The following is a 19,199-nucleotide window of genomic DNA, read 5'->3' as shown; positions in this document are numbered from 1 at the left end:
GAACTTTTCATATAAGAATCATGAGACAGACATTTCGGGTTTTGGCCTCAACTGTATGAGCTTGAGCAAGTCACACCACTCTTATCCTGATTCTTCATTGTAATCAGGAAATAATTAATATATGTTGCCGAATTACACGGTCTAAAGGCTCTCTGGTGCAAACTGTCATTGGCCCTAAAATTCACATTTCTAGTTTAAAGTAAATCTTGGTAACATCTTAAAGCTACAAGCTGTTCCTATCTCTAAGGTGCCAAATAAAAGTCAGATGTTTAAATGGATAAAAAATACATGAGACAATACTCAGGGAAGGGTATTTTTTAACTTGTATATTAAATGCAAGATATATAATCCAAGTGTTACACATGATTCCATGGAAAACACAACGGTATTCTTAACACTGATAGAAAGCTTTATCTTTATACAAGGTTCAAGTCGATATTTTTCCCTTTACAATAAACTATCTTAATGACTGAAATGCTTTAATCTAAAATATTAAAACATGAAACAAACTACTGGGATGTAGATGAGTGATGGATACTTATGTAAATAAGAGAAAGTGAACCAAATTATGAATCCAGAGCTTAAAATACTACATTTCAGGCGTTCTTAGCTCACTATTCATAACAAAATAAACAAACAAAAATATATCGATTTAGTGGTAGTTCAATACTAAGGAATTAGGACTCTTCTAGGTCTGATCTTATTCTTGATTTGCTCAAAAAACTTCCATCAGCTGAAATGAATGCCCTAGAAAATAGGATTATTTTAATGAGCAAATACATAACATCCACTGTGAGGGCACCATGAGTGTCACCAGCCAGCTAATCAGACCTGGAACACAGGTAGCCTCTGATGAAAAGCCACCCTCTTTGGGCCATATTGCAGAAGTTTTCAAAAACTAGAAGTTCTAAAGAGAGAAAGCATTGATATGTGAGCTCCCGAGGTCACCTCTCAGTGTGGGGCAGGCAGGTTTTGTGGTTGAAGCAACACTCTCTTCACTGAACAGACCCTATGGAACTCTTTTGCTCTGTGTGGTTTCTTTAACTAATGACTTAAATAATTTCTATTTTTAGACTTGATAGAACCTCACCATCTTGGTTTGGATTCACTGTTTCTATGAAATTTACCCTGAAGTGTCAGGTCTCCTAATGACAATTAGAATTATGTAAGAATAACATAGGTCTCTCTCTGTCTCATTTTTAGCGAACTGTATGTTACCTCGATTTACCTTTACACTAACTCCCTGTGGTAGATCTGGTCGGTCAGGTGCTATTTATGGATAAAGAAACTGTAAATTAAAGAAGTTAGCAATTTTCCCAAAGTCACATTGCTGCTAAGTGTCAGAGCCTTGCCCAAAACTAACTACAGATTCCATGCTCTACACTATCTCACTTCTTGTCTTTCTTATTGCAAGATTCCTCTGGGTGTAATTTTCAGCAATTTGTAGTTTGGGGTGTTTAAGAATATGTTGTAGCTAATTTAAAAAAGAAAATCTGTGCAAACCATTCTCAGAAAAATGAACAAAAAAATAACCGTATTCACACACGCACGTATTCATTCACACACAGCATTGTTCATATGTATTCTTTATAATGGCAGAGCACAGAGGTGAGTCTACTTTGTCATACCTATAACATTTCTTCCACCTGAGTTCATTAATAAACAGTGTGAAGTTGTTGGCGGCCATCTAGTAAGAGAGGCTACATAATCACTTTTATATAATTAGTAATGCAAATTTAAATGATATACAAAATATCTGTAATGTCTATACCATCCTGAGTAATTAACATAAGAAAATCAGCAAATGAAGGACAGGATTTGAAACTATTTAGCAAATCTTTCAAGAGGAAATATTTGCTATTTGGTAAACTCATCCTCCATAGACATCACAGAGTTTTTTTTTTTTCTTTTTGGTATTCAGAAATTTGGAGTTTTAGATTAAGTTGATATAACTTAGACATAGATGTTAGAGTCAATGAACAAATCTCTATTGATTGTGTCTGATTTTGAGTGGAAGATTTTATGGTACAGAGATTACAGCATCCAAAACATTTGGGTACAAGTAATGGGTACCAAGTACAAGTTCTGTATACAAACTTACAGATGATGGAACAATATTTATTTGATATAGCTATGCAGTTGAATACCAGGAGTGTGTGTGATTTTCCAATTTATCTGACAGAAATAACATTCAAAGAATATTTCAAACTATCCACTATTAATTTCCCAAGAAACCTTCCTTTCTATAAAATAGAATATCACTTTATTCTTTGTCAGACCCAGTGACGGCCCAGTCTAATATTTCTCCTCCTTTTTATACATCTGCCTTTTTCTCAAGGTAATTCAAGTACAAATAATATACTTGCATGTCTCTCACTAAAGACTTTCCTGCAGTCTTTTCTCAAGGCTTCTCTTATTCCTCTGATGGCAATCACACCAATAAAAGATGACATCTGTGCCTCACATCACTGTGAACCACTTCAGGTAGGCCATGTGTTGTACCTTGACCTAACGTCTCTTTTCTGTTCCCACCATTGTGGCCAATTAAGTGGGGACCTTGTAAGGAGCCTGTTGACTGGTCGTGTGCCGGCTATCACCACAAGAGCTTAAGGGCCACAAATCTCTGTTATTACCAAGCTGTTGCTGCCAGAAGCATGCTGATTCCTGACAAAAAGAATAGATTAGGATCAATCAAATCTCCCCCAGGCTTGTCAGTGGGACTTTTAACCACACCTTCTACCTCAAACTTTCCCCTTCACCTCCTTCCAAACACCTACACAGCAGCAAGCTAACAAGGTGTCTGCCAAACCATATGTTCATAATTAGTTGACTTCTTGCCTGTCGCTAGAGGCACCACTGATTCAGCAACAGCCTCAAGGGTGTTGGGCATCCAATAAGACACCACCAACCAGCATCGGCCCCTCCCCTCAGCAGTAGGAGAAGAGGCATACTTAATTCCAGCTGTGGCATTGTTGAGTGAATTAACTTTATCCTCAATTTAAAAAGCCAGCATGAAATCAAAGGAGATCCCAGAAAAGAAAAATAGAGAAAATGAAAAAAAAAAAATGCTTGTAGGTTAACTCAACAAGTCTGATGAATGAAACTCAACTGGTTGGCCTCATTTAGCCAATCACTGCAAAGCAGGTTTCTGGCACCGTTGTTACTTCTGGCATAATTCTTCATTTTACTTCCCAGTTCTGTGGTTAAGGTCTCTTGTTACACACAGAGGGATTGATGATATAATTGTTTATGAGCCAGTGGAACACATTTTTAAGTAGTAGTGAGGTTACTGAGCAATGAGAAATTAATGTCAGAACAGCAGTGTGCAATGCTGGCTAAGAAATCTCATCTCAAGGTAAGAGTGCTACATATAAAATTAAATTTGCAATCTCCTCTTTGAAACTGTCTGAGTATGTGGTTTTCTTTATGGGAAAGGGTTGGCAAACATTTTTTAAAAAGTTCTAGGGCAAAGAGAATTCTGAAATCTTTTTGTTTTCATTGACTAAGGAAAAAATGTCTAATATTCTGAAAAAAATGTGCTTTTTCATTAAATTTATTTACATGAGTATCAATGATGGTTTACACTATTTTCAATGAAATAATTTATACAGTGTTCCAATAAATTTATCAATATTACTTTACTTAAAGGATTACAAATTAATACTAAAGGCATATATGATCCTGAATTTTAGTAGGCAAAATTGGGTAAAAACCAAGAAATGTCATTTCTTGGTTTGAAACTTTCAAGACTATGATGAATAAATTTCTAAACTTGAAAAACCTTAAGGATACATTTTCTATAAAATAAATATTATAAACTTAATTTAAAATTTATATAAATTAATGAAATTATTTAAATTAGAATGGAAAATATTAGCTAAGCAAAAATATGTATTCTTAATATATAGTCTTAAAATACAAATTGCTATAAAAATTGAGTGCCTAAAAGCAATTCTGTAAAAAAGCAATATTTATATTTTTATAAATGATGCTATGAGACCAAAAATGTGGATATAAACATGCAAAAAGACAGAAAATTTAAATTTAAAATAATAAAATTAAATAAGTTGTGTTAAAATAATTATAAATGAGAAACCAGTTTATTGTTTTAAACAGCACTAGTCTTAGAATATTGTGATTTTGATGTTGTAGTTGATGTTACTGTAAAATCCTCTTATGATGCAATCTAAGAACTTTGGACAATGTAAAGAACAGGAGCAGAACAAACCCAAGATCTAGATATCTACCAAGGATAGGTCACTGTTTTAAGCATCAGCTTGAGATCTAATTTCATTGTCAATCACATAATCTCTGCTATTATATTAAAAATCCATTGAGATTGTCAAGGGACTCAGGGGTTTTGAGTAACAGACATTGTCATGATATGTGGCTTAAAATGAATTAAGAAACAAATGATGTGGTTTGGGACCAGGGAATTAGAAAACACAAGCCAAGGGGAAACTGTAGAAACAACAGATTGGTACAAGTTACAGGCAATTTTCTTAATAAGCCCCTTTAAGATAATGTCAGACAAGACACGTTAAGCATCTCTTCTCTTACCCTCTATGGAACAAACCAATTTACAATCAGAGCCAAATGTTTGCTTTCAAAGAAAAGTTGCCATCCTAAAAAAGTTTCTTAAAAATATTTTTTTACAACTTAATTGTCATTAAGCAACACCTTTTTCTTTTTCTTTTTTTAAAAAAACAAGAACAATAAAATAACCAGCTTAAAAAGGCCCATAGATTAATAAACACTCTTTTCAGGTTAGTCTCTCCAAATTTTCAACTTTGTTATATTTTAAATAAAATAAAGCATGAATCAACTAAAAGTATAATTTTTTTTCCTAGCCAAGGATATTTACAATTCTATGGTAGGGGGTCTTTATTTTAGCTTTTGGTGTGATTAACTTATAATGAGATTTACCTTATAATGAGTATTATATTATGGAACATGAAGATATGCATACGAGAAATATGAAATAATTTTGATCAGATTTTAAGAAATGATTTTGAGGAATCTTAAAAATCTTGCAATAAGTAATAGTGAACCATTGCAGAACAGTAAATAGTGATTTAATATGATGAACAGGATGCTTTAACAAAAAACTGTTGGTAGTGAGCAGTGTAGATTGGTGGAAAACAAGAGGCTTATTGAAGATGCTGAGTTCCATATTAGTGATAAGCACTTGGCCAAGGACAGTGACAATGGAATTGGATAGAAAGAGACAAGTATGAGACATAGTAAAGACTGAATCAGATGGCTATAGCTAATGAACAAAGGAGAGATTCAAGATGATAAGGTCAAATTGGCAAGCTTGAGTAGCAAAAAATATGACAGTGGCAAACATGATGTGAAGGAAGACAAGGAGATAGGAAGTCAGTTTTTTGGCAGAAAAAATACTGAGTTCAGTTTTAGTCAAATTAAACTTGAGGTGTGATATGCATAATAGGAATAAGTATCTGACAGACCTAGGGTTCTGATGAGCAGATTGGGAACATTTCAATTTGGGAGTTACCAAGATGGTAAGGATTACTAGACACACATGAGTGGTGTGCTCTTCAAGGGAGGTGATATAAATGAAGAGGAGAAATAGGTCAGGCCCTAAATGTTAACTCCCAGAGTAGAGGGGCAGAAGGGAAAGGAGTTAGGAATGAGAACATAGGAAGAGTGTCAAGAAGAGAGTCAGTAACAGAATCTACTAGACTTAATGAAATTCTAAAAAGCAAGGAAAAGTAAAAACATCTTGGGGAGCATAGAGCTCAAATATAAAGAAAATGGCTAAAAATCCAGTCAAGCCCAGTTAAACATCACTGGCATTTTTCAAATTCCATTTGTAAAATATGGGAGCCAAAGTGGCCAAACAATATGAAGGCAGTGATAAGTAAACAGAGGCAACATTTTATGATGTATTATTTAGTAGTTTACAACTATGCTTATAAGGGAAACTGGTCAATAATTCTCCTTTCTTATGCCATTTTTGTTCAGATTTTGATATGGAGGTTATACTAGCTTCATAAAATGATTTGGGCTATGTTTTCTCTTTTTCTCATCTCTGCAACTATTTGCAATAAATTGAGATTATCAGTCCTTTGAAAGTTTGATTAAAAACTCACTTACAAAACCATCTGAGCCCAGGGTATATGTCAGAGGGAGATTTTTGACTATGCATTTAGTTTCTTTAAAAGTCATCATGAGGGCTTCCCTGGTGGCGCAGTGGTTGAGCGTCTGCCTGCCGATGCAGCGGAGATGGGTTCGTGCCCCGGTCCGGGAAGATCCCACATGCCGCGAAGCGGCTGGGCCCGTGAGCCATGGCCGCTGAGCCTGCACGTCTGGAGCCTGTGCTCCGCAATGGGAGAGGCCACAACAGTGAGAGGCCCGTGTACCGCAAAAAAAAAAAAAAAAAAAGTCATCATGGTATTTTGAGTTATTCTCTTGAGTCATTTTGTTTTACTGATATATTTCTGAGGGGTCATTTCTTCTGTTTCCAAAAATATTTGGATTAACAAATTCACTTTTTTATAATTAAAAATAAATCAACCAAAGCTAAAGTTATAGCTTCCTTTTTATTTCTAATGTTTAATTTTTTTCATAATCAAGGATGTATGTATGTCTATTGGGCTAGTGTATTTCAAATAATTACTATTGGGTTTGTTGATTAACTCAACATTTTTTCAGTTCTTTGTTGCAATTCCTCCTATTTTAAAAAATCATTTCCTCTCTTCTACATGTAAAAATTTTGTTTTATCCTAGTTTAGATTAATCTTAGATTAAAAAGTTAGTTAATATTTGATTTTTCTCATTTCCCAGTATTTTAATTTGAGCTTGTGAATCATCTTCTACATCTTTATTTCTAAAAAACTTTTTTACAAAATTATTTTATGTAGTTCTAAAAATTTTATAATATGCGTTGTGATTTTTTCTTTAGCTGATTTATTATTTAGTCATGTAGACATGGGGCTTTAATTTTTTCAGTTGTATTGGCTTTGGTTTATAGTATTGATTTGTAATTTTATTTAAAGGGCCGGTAACTTACTAGAAATTACTCACTAATCTCTGAGTTCAACAAGGCTAAAGAGTGACTTTATTGTCATTATAGTGCAAGTCAAAAAATGACAGAAGCTTGGATCATGATGGTGGGCTGGAAACAGAAATAACTGGAGTATTAGAAAAGGCATTTAGGATTGAGATTCCATGACTGATGGGTTGTAGAAGGTGAGGGTGAGGGAGGAGTCAATTATGACTTCCATGATCATGGCCTGAGTGACAGAATAGATGGTGCCACCACTTACTGAGATGGAGGAGGTTGAGAATGATAGCAAAGATTGTGTTCAGTTTTGGACAAGTTATGCCTGTGTTGCCTGTGAGACAGCAAGCAGGAGATAACAAGAATGTAATAAATATACAAACCTTGAAATCACAAGAAAATTTCAGGCTAAATATATATTAATTAATTTAATTTATTTTTGCTGTGTTGGGTCTTCGTTTCTGTGCGAGGGCTTCCTCTAGCTGTGGCAAGTGGGGGCCACTCTTCATCGTGGTGCGTGGGCCTCTCACTATCGCGGCCTCTCTTGTTGTGGAGCACAGGCTCCAGATGCGCAGGCTCAGTAGTTGTGGCTCATGGGCCTAGTTGCTCCGTGGCATGTGGGATCCTCCCAGACCAGGGCTCGAACCCGTGTCCCCTGCATTAGCAGGCAGATTCTCAACCGCTGCGCCACCAGGGAAGCCCCTAGGCTAAATATATAAATTTTGAAGTCATCAAGGTGTAGAAAGTCATTGAAAAAATGGCAGTGGAGTAGTGTGCTCAGGAAAAATTCATAGAATAACTTTTGGAAAAAGGCAAGTCTGAAAGCTTGAGCAATTCCAGTGTTCTGATAGAGGAGGAGGAGTTGGCAATGGAGACTCTGAAGTTGCAGAGAGTGAAGAGGAAGAGGACTGGTATCACAGTGGACAAGAGAATGGAGTATTTTGAGAAAAAGGGAATAATGAGCAAAGAGATGCCATTAACAATAAAGTTAAGAAGAATGAACACTATATTGATACCTAATATATATTACAGAAACTGGATTATAAACTGATGATTTCCAAACTGAAGTCTTCATTAGTATTATGATTAATAGGGATTTCAACAGTTCAGGAAGTCCTATGAATTGTGCATATTTTATTGATAGGACTGAATGGAGCTGTCAGATCATTAAATCCAGTAAAAATTCTCCTAACAAACTACCATGTAGTAAGAGCCTGCCACTTTCCAACAAGAGTGATAAGCACCTTATCCAAAGCAACTTTGAAAAAAATGTATAGTTTCCATCTGGACCACAAAATGGTTTAAATAAATAAATGCCACCCTTAGTAAAGATAGTAAAACTTTCAATTTTGTTTTGTGATTTATAGTTTGCCAAGTACCTTTCATGTGGTTTGATTTAATTATCACTGTCGTGGAAGGAAAAGAAAAATCTCTACTCTTCTCTTCATATATCTGCCTTAACCCATAGAAAAGGACACTGTCTACAGCTCTAACTTCTTTCTTACTCCCTTTCTGGTTTCCATCCATAGGAAGAGGGGTTGATCATGGACTCTTCTGAACATCAGTAATTGGCTTGTATTTTGCTGATAGGCAAGGTTTCATTTCTGTAAGAAGCAGGCAGATATCCTGCTCTCTCCTTTACTTGAACTCCCATGCATTCTACTCCCATGTGTAAAGAACACCTAGTCACATAGCTGTTAGGTCTACTCTTGCAATGCAGACCCTACATTCACTCTCTCTGTTCTGTCCGTGCTGTAAGGTGACACAGAATAGTTACAAATGTTTATGTAACCAGCTGAGTGAATGTAGCTTGTACCACAAAACTGGCCGTTCTAGATTCAAAGGACGCTGACAGATATTCAAGTCTAAATGCATTCCTCCATCATATTTTACCAGAGCAACCCTGTATTGGGAATTATCAGGTGAACAACCAAATTAGAGCACACACCACACACACATACATGCACTTTTCCCTCATTGGCATATTCTTTTTGTCTGTGTGTACAATGTTTTAACAAGTAAACTCAGAGGAGAAGAAATGAATTATTACTCATATATTATACACTTAAAAACTGAAGTTCTAAGGTCTTGGAACTTAACCAATTTCAAACTATTAATAAAAAGCAGATTGAGGATTTATATCCATATCTTTTCAGTTTAGTTTTAGTATTCTTATACCTAATCTGTATTTTTTCACACAGACATTATGTAATAAGTCAACTTTGATTAAGCAAACTGTTCATAGCACTTTTCCTTTTATAAAATCTTTGTCATATTTGTATTCATCAATAATTCCATTAAATATATTTTATCTATTTTACTAACACCCAGTAATATATGAGCTTTATGGACTTCAGAATAGAAAAATAGTGCTCCAAGCTAGAGGAACAACATTTTGAGAGTGGGAGAGAGAATGAGAGGGAGGGAGAGAGAAAACATTAAATGATAACATAGTTTTCATACCTGAATAAGAAATGAAATACTATCAGATGAATCAGTTGACTTGTCATCTTTATACAAGCATTATTAAAATGCGGGGCTCTGTCTTATGCTCCCTCATCAAAACTTTTATAGATCAGAAAAAGAAGAGAACAAATGCAGAGTCACACTTAATGGACGGAAAACAACCATAGCTATCCCAACCTTGAAATATTATAGTCACAAAAGGCAGCTAAGAGTCTCATGTGAATAATGATGAGTTCACAATAAAAATCCTTGCACCTTCTGAGGAGTGTAAATATTCTGGGGGATAATAAATGAAATACCTGATACTAGAGACCATAGAGCTAATGGAACAGAGAAAACAATGATTTAAAACACGGATATAAATATTCTTAGAAATATAAGGGAGGATGCTGGAAAATAAGAAGCAAGAATCAGTTGGAGATATTGGTTGTCAAAAATATATTAGCTGAAATTTAAAAAAGAACGGAAAGGAATGGGTAAGAGAATGGATACAGCCTAATAAAGAAATGGAAGTTAGAGACTTGTTAATATTCCCATAGTAGGAATACCAGAAATGAAGGAAAAGAATGTAGAGGAAACAATTAGTGAAAAGAATAACAGAATTCCTCATAATGAAGCCATAAGATCTCAGATTGAAAAGCATTGTAAAGACTCAAATCTTAAGAAGAAAAAAAAATCCCAACACCTAAAAACATATTGAAGTATAAGAATATCAAAGATAAAACCTAGGGCTTCTCTGGTGGTGCAGTGGTTGAGAGTCCACCTGCCGATGCAGGGGACACGGGTCCATGCCCCGGTCCGGGAAGATCCCACAGGCCGTGGAGCGGCTGGGCCCGTGAGCCATGGCCGCTGAGCCTGCGCGTCCAGAGCCTGGGCTCCGCAACGGGAGAGGCCACAACAGTGAGAGGCCCGTGTAACGCAAAAAAAAAAAAAAGATAAAAACCTAACAGATCCCAAGAGAATAAGAAAATATTCTGCAAGAGAAGCAAAGAATCAGATTAATGTCAGCTCTCCTTGATCTAAAGACATGTTAGACAGTTTCTTAATTAAAAAAAATAAAATAAAACAAATGCAAATTAACATCTCACCTCAATCTATATTACCCTTAAGATGATGGATAGATCTTTATTTGTTCATCATAAATTTCACAAGCCTATTTTCTTTGGAATTTAAGAAAAGAGTTCATAATATTTTTATTTTTAAATGAATCTTTATCAAATTGCATTTCTTTATTTTCTACAACATGCTCTTAAAAATACACAGGACAACCGTAACTCTCTTTACAATATCATCAAACAAAAAGTTATCTTAGTTATGAACAATGGCTTTCAGAATTCTACTCATGATTGCACTCTCTTTCATTGGTTTAAATATTTTCATAAATTTAAAGATAGAGGATAGAAAAGTCTAGACCTAGTTGGTATTTAAAATAACTTTAGTCTCATGCTAGAAAGTCATATTAATACAAAATGTTATAATTGCTGCCACCTATATTTCATTCACATTTACTTTATTTAAAAAGTGAAATCACATTTCTCTTTTGGATTGCCATTTAGAGGCAATCCCTTCCTTGAATGTGGATATATTGGAAAAGTCTTCAGGAAGCCCCCTCTAGTGTCTGAAGGTTGCAACAGCTCAGTGGCAAAGGATTTGGGAGAGACAAAGATGTGGAAATTTTAGTGTATCCTCTAAAGTGGCGCAAAGGAATCATGGAGATAGTCAACTCCAATATCCATTCTATTTACAAATAGGAAAACTAAAGGTCCATAGAGAAAATGTTTTGTTTAAGGTCACACTGGTATATCACTTATATAAAGTCACTGGTATATCAAGTGTATCAGCTCAAATTTCCTTACTCCCAGGTCACAGAACAATCTACTCTACACTGTGGACTTGGATTTGAGCCAAGCAGGCCCAGAATAGAATAAAAACAAGGAATTTGGGAGATGTGGGATTTTTTTTTAATGAAAGAGGTATAGAGATGAGAGACGGGTCATTGGGATAAAGGAGAAAATAAGAAGGTTAGCATTAAGGGTTAGGGAACTGTAGTAAAGAAATGTCACTTAGCAATTATTCTCTTATTCTTGTCACCTGTCTCAATAGAGTTTACTGACAATGCAGAACATGAAAATGTCATAACAAGGCAATAAACCTTTATTTCCTGCCCCACTCCAGTTCATGATAATGGACTGGCAATGGGATTGTTAGTTAAAACAGTCACGATGTATCATTCTTAAATAGGATGTGTAACTTTTCGCCTCCTCATCCTTCCTTCAGAATGTATAAAGTGCCTTAACCAGCTGATCTCTAAGACATGTTATTAAAGCTCTAATTACACCAAATACAGTTGATAGTTTTCACCCCTCCCACAACTTCCCTTTCTTTCCACCACTCACCTTCCTACCCAGGAGCTTTCAGTTACTCACAAGAGGGACCCAAGTCCAGCAAATTATTCTACAAATGAGTACTCCAAAAGGATGTCTAAAGTAAGTCCTATACTATATTCAAGAGGAAGAGATCAAAATACATTTAAGTAGTTTTGGGACATCCTTCAAAAATCCATGTTTTCTCATTTTCTGACAATAATCCCCTATCTTTCCAGTACTTTGTTTACTTGTTCTTACTATGCTTGCTTTCTGACTTCAGTAAGGTACCTAGTTTCTTAACTGTTCTGTTCTAAGTCTTTCAATCCTCTTGAGACATTTTTCTTTATGATCCAACACTTCTACCATTTCTTTACTAAAGCCTTCAAGTCTGTCACTACATTGAAGTTCCTATAAAACTTTTTAACAAACCCTCAAATAGAGATCAATTCAAACATCCTTATTTTTCTTTACTCATATGGTACTGGTCACATAATTTATTTACTACCCCTCCAAAGTCATTCTCTTTATTTGAACCCTTATCTGATGATCAGCTCCCTCTTCTTTTTTGTGGCAATTTTGAACCTTCATAGATTTCCACAAGCTTGTATCTTTGTCTCTTAGTAGATTGATTGCTTCCTTTACAAAGAAATTAGAAATTATCAAGTAGGTACTTTCTCAGTTTTCTATCAAAAAGTATGTCACATCAATATTCTTCCATATCTTTTTATTACCAGTTAGGCCCTTTTCCTATTGAAGCTCTAATCTCTATCCTTTCTCTGGACGTTGAATCCTATATTCTTTCTGTCTCCAGGGGTATTATTTTATTAATAATTTTGCTTTTGGTTACACAATGTTCTTGTTTATAAGACTCAGTGTTGTTAAGCTAAGAATTCTCCCCAAAATGATACACAGATTCAATGTAACCCCAACCAAAACCCCAGTAAGCTTTTACAGGCTGACACTGAAGATGTAAATGAACAATAATATAGTCAGATAGTCTTTTGAAAAGAACAAAACTGTAAGATTTCAAGAACTTAATATAAAATTATAGTGATTAAAACAGTGTGGTACTGGAGGAAAAAAACCGATGACATGAATAGATTAATAGGAAATACAAAGTAGATTTAGCTATATGATCACTTGATTTATGATTTATAGCAATATTGACAGTGCAGTGCAGTGGAGGAAAAGAATAATTGTTTTAATAAATATACTGGATCAATTGACTATGTGGAGAAAGATGAATCTTAAACTCCACCTCACACAATACAAACATTACATCAGAGAGACTGCAGATATAAATGTACAACGTAAAGCAGTAAATCCTTAAGAAGAAAAGATAGGAGATTATCTTTATGACCTTGGGGTAGCCAAAGATTTAAAAAATAAGACACAAAGGAATTACCATGAAGGAAATATTGATCAATTGAATTATTTTAAAATTCAGAATTTCTGGACATCAAAAGATACCAATAGGAGTGCAAAGGCAACATACAGAATAGGTGAAGATATTTTGTTTACCTTGATAGGATTAATGTATGATGAATTTTGGATTCTCATTAAGTATTTGATTATTTTGGAAACTATGTATTAAGTGCCTACCAGGACTCACTGGATATTTAAAATCATTATTTCATTTATTCTTCACCACAATTATGCAAAGCACATGGTAATCTATTTATAGAGAAATTGAGGCTTAGAGGGATTTAGTAATTTGCTCACAATCTCACATCTACTAGGAGACAGAGGTGCAACTTAAAGAATCCAAAGTCCAAATTCTGTCTTGGTTGACTTAATTCAATATCTAGATAATGCATATTTTATGTGATCTACTCCACAGATATTGTATATATTAAATTTTGAATAGGAAGAGATGTATCATTTTTATGCCATAGAACCCCTCAGTGGATTCTTGAATTTGGATAATCTAACAGCTAAGCAAGCTTGAGGCAATGCTGAAGGGAAAACAGAAGAGGAAAGGAAATCTTCAAATCTTCAGTGTAAAAGAAGAAAAGGGAGTCCAGAGAAAGTCTGGTATAAGGAGACATAGAAACAAACAGGCAGACATTATACAGCTTAGAAACAGAAAAGAGTATTTCTGTGTAATGGAAAGACTGCACTGGCCTAGAAGTATGAAGAAATGTGTCCAAGAAAGAGCTCTGCTAGGGTGTCCAGTGAGATCCTAGAAAAGTCCCATGATCTCTTTGCTGCTGAGTGTCTCTGTCTGTAAAACGAAAGAAATGGACCAATGTGTCTCGCATGTTCCCTCCATCTCTGGTACTAAATGAATCTCTCTGTGGATTGACCAAGTGCTACACATAGGGCAAAGAACCCACACAGCCTTTACAAAGTGAATACCAAATTGTCTACAGCTAATGCATTTCTTTTCCATTTGTTTTCCAAAGTTATTGATCAGTCAACATTTAAATCAATGTTTAAAGAATTGAATTTGTTTAAATCACAATGTTTTCTTTCTGTAAACTTCAGGTTTTACTTCTTCTAGGCATATACTCTATATTAAACTGTAGTGAGTTCAATCTTATCATGTCAAAGACACTGATTTAGTTTTCCTCGTGACTCTCTTGGTCATTTTAATGTATATTCCTTTCACACATAGCTTTCCACATAGGTTTCTTTTATGTAAATATATATCACTGTGCAAATCTCTGGGCCACAGTAAATAAATAAATAAATAAATAAATAAATAAATAAATAAATAAATGAAAACAGTTTCTGTGGAGCAGCAAAAATCCCATAGAGGGCAGTATGGTTTTAGCTGACTCTACTAAATCCTATTTCATTGCAAAGAATGTAATAACTCTTTAAAAGAATAAAAGAGTAAGGGGCAGAAACCTGATTTTAAAATAATATATAACCAATGTAAAATCTTTGGCATACGCCAAACCCAAAATAATTTTTAAATAACCAATTATCCCTAAGTTCAGGCAGAACTCTTTTGAATGTATATATAATTACTATCTGATTATGTGGTTTTGTATACATTGCTTTTACTTTTTTATTTTGAGATAATCATAGCTTGATAAACAGTTTCAAGAAATAATACAGAAAGATTCTACTTACTACTTACTCAGTTTATAACAATGGTAACACCTTTTATACATTATTTTGAAGTCATATTTAAAATTTTTCTAGTGTGATTGAATTCTTTGTATGTTATTTTGAGTGGATGGGTAAAATCCCTTTATAAGGATATATGTTAATTTAAACCATTCAGCTCTTGATTGAATTTTAGGTAAATTTCATATTTTCACAATGAATGTTGTGAGAAACATATTTTCATTTAAATTTATGTCAATTTCTGGATATTTATTTATAATATGTTCTTAAAGTGGAATTAATGAGTAAATAGGTATTACTATGTAAATATTCTTTATATCTATCACCAAACTGCTTTACAGAAATGTTATACCAACTAACACTTGTGTGACTATAGCTTTGACCACACTTAATTTTATTTTTACTAGGAAAAATAATATTTCAGTTTATTTGTGATGGGAAAAAAGCATTGGTATGAATAATAGTTGAGAACTAAGAATTGTAATTACCTCAGCAAAATTTAATAGATGGTAGGCAAATAGAGTGTAAAAGCATTTTAAAGGTCTTTTGAGGGGGCAGAGGAGAATAAAGTTGAGGGAAATGAAAATATTTTAAAAATATTATCTTATTGGAATGGAAAGAAGGAATGAGGAAGTATAATGCTTTCCTAAGGTAAACCATTAAGTCAGTGAGAATCGGTGTATCATCTAGAGTTTCACAGCTTTGGCTAGACTCAGTCTACTTGGTTTGAAAAACCTTTGTTTCACCCCTTACCTGTGTGACATTGGATAAGTGGCTCAATTCCTCAGTAGTTAGAAATGATAAGTATGCCTACCCTAGAGGATTGCCATGCTGACAGAACTAGATAATATAGATGATTATAGATTAACTACAACTGTAGCAAACATATCACACTAATGGAGGATGTTAATAATAGGGGTAGTTTGGGGGAGGGGGGAGGGAAGAGGGAGTATACAGGAACTCTGTACTTTCCACTTAACTTTTTTGTAAAGTTAAAACTGAGCAAAAAGTAAAGCCTATTAACTTAAAAAATAGTGTAGAAACCTTTGCTGGATTATATACATTATTTAGTAAAAGCATTTTTTTGTCAGCTGTACAACAGAATAAATTTACGTAAGCTTTTAATATGTTAATTGCTTTTATATTAATATTTCCTTAAGGTATTGCTGACACCTTAAAAATTTATGTTTTTCAAATATAGATAGATAGATATACCGATAGATAGATTGTTTCATAGTGCCAGTAATCCCAAGAGCTAAGCAAAGGCAGCTACTATTTATGCCTTATGGATTAAAAAAAATGGTTAACTTCACAGAACAAAAAAGTTGCTTAGTAAAAATAAAGATTAATTCTTCTGATTTCTTGGATCTTGGAATGATCCATGTTCATCGATAGGAAAATAAAATAGACATTGTACAAAAAATGCTAAAATTAGTAAATCAAATAAATAACATAAAACAAAATGAAAGATATAAAATGTCTTATCAATCATTAGTTAAGTTGAGAATGGACTATAATCTCCCTTAAAAACATATGTTTTTAAACTAGATTTTAAAATATCCAGCTCTATGCTATTTATAAGAATCAGAGTGAAAAAAAGTAATGAAAATCTGAAAGTAAATGCAAGTGAGAGAGAGAGAAGACATAGCAATATTAATGTCAGAAAGTGTACTTTACAATTGAAAGCACTAAACAATATGTAAAGGGGACCCATGTATTAATAAAAGACACATTTGGTGAAGAAGATATACAGTTATAGACCTTTGTAGCACAAAAAATATAGTAGCTAAATATATAAAGAACTATATATTAGAATATTGGCAACTTGATGAAAATATAATTATAATAAAAACCTTTAATATGTTTCTTTTGAAATTTAAGTAAATTTAAGCACTTCCTGAACATTAACTGATTTAATCCTCACCATAATAACCCTGTGATGTGGACATGATTTTAATCTCTATTGCAACTGAGGAAAAGTACAAAAGATAAATAAATCAAAAGTTTCTTTTTTTTTAGATGTCTAATAAAAATGATAAATCCCCCATAAACCTGATTAAGGACAAAAGAATGGAAGTAAAATACACACGATTAGAGAAGATAAGACCTAACTGCAGAGGATATTAAAAGAATAATAAAATGTTATGATATGCAATTCTATGGCAACACGTTTGAAAACCTAAAAAAATGGATTTGGGGGGACAAAATATATAATTACCACAAATGAATGAAAAATTAGTGGAAATTTTTAAATGGTTATTATAATTGAAAAATATTGAAGGACTGGATACATTCACAGGTGATTTCTATCAAATATTTAAATTATAGATGCTCTAGGTATACTAAAGTAATATGGAAAATATCAGAAAATCTATAGATAGAGATATTGAAAATAAATGTGATCAAATTTAGTGGTCATTCTAGTAATAACACCAAATAAAATCAGAAAGAAAAGAAACTACTAAATTTAATTCTTGACTATGCAAATAAAACAATATATTGTTATAAACAGCAAAGCTTTAAAGTAATTTTATTTAAGGTCAGAGGAGGCCTGCTTTTGTCATTAGTTTTCAGTGTTGGCTGGATGTGTAAAAAAAGCAAAAAGGTAAGGAAAAAAATTAGTACTGATATTGGAAAAGAAAGAGTTTCATTTCTTTCTGTTGTTGATATGATTGTATCCAACCCAGGAGGTTCTAAAATTATACTGAGACTTTGTAAGGAGTCTGGGTATAAGATATATGTAAAGAAATAGTTTTCTCTTTAGCTCGGAAGCGTATAGAAGTAGAAAGAGAGAGAAAAAAAAAACCTCACTGATAGTAGCACACACACACAACTGAAAATACTTAGAAATTAACAGAGTAGAGTAGGACCTATATAATATATATATATTTGAAGTATATATGAAATTATATATGAAATATATATATATGTATATATATATATATATATATATAATCTTATGAGGGACATAAAATATTCTCAACTAATAGAAGTAGGTGTATGCTGATAGTTGAAATGTGAAGTATTGCAGCCAATTTTAAAAAAAACATCTAGCAGCATCTATTAAAATTATAAGACCTTTGACTCAACAAATACTCTCCTGGAAATCTACCTCTAAGAAATAAATTGCCACTACATCAGGATATATGCATGGAAAAAGTTAACTCTGTAATGTTTATAGAAAAAAAATATGAAAATAATCTAAATTTTCAGTAAGAGAAATTACTGAATATATTATGTAATATTATATATCCAATGTATTATTTTATAGCCAATAAATCTGTTAAAATTGTTCCAGTTTACTTAGCTTCTACAAGGTGTCACTGAATGAGAAAAGAAATATTACATAGACAAATCTATATATCTTTCCATTCTTTTGTAAAATTATGTTAAAATGTAAAATAATGTTAAAAATAACCCTACGTGGTATGTGTGCATGTACTATCTATAGATGTTTATGTACATTTAGTTACGTGAGCATGGATAAATTACCTAAATGGGAGATGTTGGTGGAGGTCAATGTCCAGGACAGGGAGAGACAAGTGATCACTATGGCTGCATAACAATCCCCAAACATAGTGGCTTAAAGCAGTGATTCTCAGCTGGGAGTGATTTTGCCTCCCAAGGGACATTTTTTGATTGTCATGACTTGAGAAGGGATTGCTACTGGCAGGAGGCCAGGGATATTGTTAAGCATCCTTTTGATGCACAGGACAGCTCTCCAAGGCAAAGAATTGTCCCGTCCAACATATCAGTAGGGCAAAGCCGAGAAATCCTGGCTTAAAGAAATGATAATATTTATTTGGCTTATGGATCTGCAATTTGGGTCAGGAAGAGCTGAGTGAGAAGAGCTCATTTGTGCTCTACCCAGTGTCTGGCTAGAAGGCCAGGCTGAAATCACATGAAGCCTCTCTAGCTTACATGGTTTGGTTTTGATACTGACTGTAGGCTGAGACCCGAGACTGTCAACGGGAACGTGGATCTCATGGACCCTCTCCGTGTGGCCCCGTCTTTCTCATAACAGTGTGGTTAGTTTCCAAGGCGAGAGAGAGAGAGAGAGAGAGAGAGAGAGAGAGAGAGAGAAACCATATCATCTTGTGATGTTAATTTGGTTGAGGCAGTCACGATGTCCCCTGTAGTTTCAAGAGGAAGCAAAATAGACTCCAGACCCCACCTCTTGACAGGAGTGGCAAGGTTCTAAAGGCACATATAGGAAGGGTAAAATGACTCTGTCCATTTTTTTTTTTTTTTTTTTTTTTTTT

This window comes from Lipotes vexillifer, unplaced genomic scaffold (assembly GCF_000442215.2).
Source record: "Lipotes vexillifer unplaced genomic scaffold, Lipotes_vexillifer_v1.1 scaffold228, whole genome shotgun sequence".
NCBI lineage: Eukaryota > Metazoa > Chordata > Mammalia > Artiodactyla > Lipotidae > Lipotes > Lipotes vexillifer.
Note: the sequence above shows the minus strand (reverse complement) of the source record.